This window comes from Penaeus monodon, chromosome 21 (genome assembly GCF_015228065.2).
Source record: "Penaeus monodon isolate SGIC_2016 chromosome 21, NSTDA_Pmon_1, whole genome shotgun sequence".
Lineage (NCBI taxonomy): Eukaryota > Metazoa > Arthropoda > Malacostraca > Decapoda > Penaeidae > Penaeus > Penaeus monodon.
This window is the reverse complement of record NC_051406.1, coordinates 36,296,444-36,298,269: the sequence shown is the minus strand read 5'-3', so window position 1 is coordinate 36,298,269 and position 1,826 is coordinate 36,296,444.

The window sequence follows — 1,826 nt, the reverse complement described above, 5'->3', positions numbered from 1 at the left end:
ACATGTGAACTCTTCTCTGGTAGTAGTGTATCAGATGTAACAAAACCTGGTGTTCTTCACCTGTGTATTACTTGGTTTATCATATACTGACAAACAGGAAAGTCCAGTCTCATGCAAGAATCCACAAATTTCAGTGTAGCTGAGACTGCAAGGGAAATAACTGCATAATTTCTAGGCCGGCTTTATTATATTACTCTAGAGGTGCCGTGTATCACTTTTAATGTATGTAAGACCGTTTGTAAAAACTACTGAAGAAGAAGCTGGTCAGGACATTTTGGAAAGTTGTGTGTTCTGTAATCCCATGTTTTATTGATTGCTTGTGATATGTGTGTATTAGAATTTTGAAATTAAGAAAATAATCTAGGAATTTCTGTATCTTAATTTATGGTAAAACTATAAGAGATCTGTGAATATCTTGTAGATATTCTATGAATATCTTGGTCCTTTTTCACACAGCTGTTACGCAGCATAGAGAACTATAGTAACATTTTGTTTTTACTGTTTTGTTATTTTTCTCTCTCTCTTTTTCAGCCGCCATAAATGTTTTGGGCTTAATGCTCAAGAGAGAAGTAGAATGAGAAAACGTATGATGATGATTTAGGGCAGTGTTTTCTGTAGAGATTTACAGTAAAAGGTATTCAAGTATTGAGAATGTGTAGACCATCACTTTGATTTCATATGTTTAGGGATTTGTATGCTGCTCTCTCTGGAAGGCAGATTTGATCATGCACTTAGTTGGTAATGCAAATAAATTCACAGTAATTACAAGCGTTTCTTTTAGCATTTTTTTTTTCTTCTTCTAATTTAAACTATGGTTATGCTTATATTTATGGTGGAGAGTCAGTTTCAGTTCTGAAAACAACCTGCTATGTAACAGTTTGTAACATACTTTCATGGCATATATTGAAGTCAAACAGTGAACATTATAAGGACAGAAAAGGAAAACGGTTTTACATCTTGGCTATCTCTCAATTGTCTGTCTCTTTCATGGGAAGGTTTATCAAGTTTTTTTACTTGTCCATCTAAGGGTATGGGAAAACCTGGAAGAAAATGACTTCAGGTTATTAAAGAATGAAAATAATTGTATTTGTTAGTGTTGCTTACAAACAAAAAATAAAATGAAATAAAAATGCTTATATAGATATCAATAACGTGCAAGTTATTACAGCTTTCACCACAACCAAGTTAAATGCCATGAAAGTAGCAGAAGCTAGTCATTGATAAAGGAAAAGTTATGAAAGATGAGCAAAGAAACTTGATTAATTTCTTACATGGTTGTGCCAGAATCTTACTGACTGACTGCTGTAAGTTCTTAAGACTATCCTGGTGCCTGAACAGACATACAGGAATGAATGATTTATTTTTGTATTATTTATATTTTCATAAGCTTTATTGCAGTTTGCAGTATACATATATATAGTTTTATTTTGGGTTAAATATTACCATGAGTTTCCTATATCTTTAGTCTTATTTACAATCTGTACAGCCATTCTCACTGTAAATAAAGTATATAGTATAAAATGTGTTTTATTTATACTGTGAATGTAACAAATAGACAAGTTTGATTAAGTCATTGTACAAGGGAGCACGTGCAGGCCAGGCTGCTTAGTGCAATACTCACTTCTTAAGCTGTGTTACCTGTTCGAAGGGCCCTTAGTTTCCCTGCCTGTGATTTCATCTGTGCCAGCCACCTACCTTTTAAACACGTGAAGTGAATCACAATTTGGCGACAATGTTTGCGGGTACAGGCATCTGACAGTCAATTGTGGACATAGCTTTAGTATGTGTGTGACAAACTTGGGTGCAATATATATACTAAAGATGTA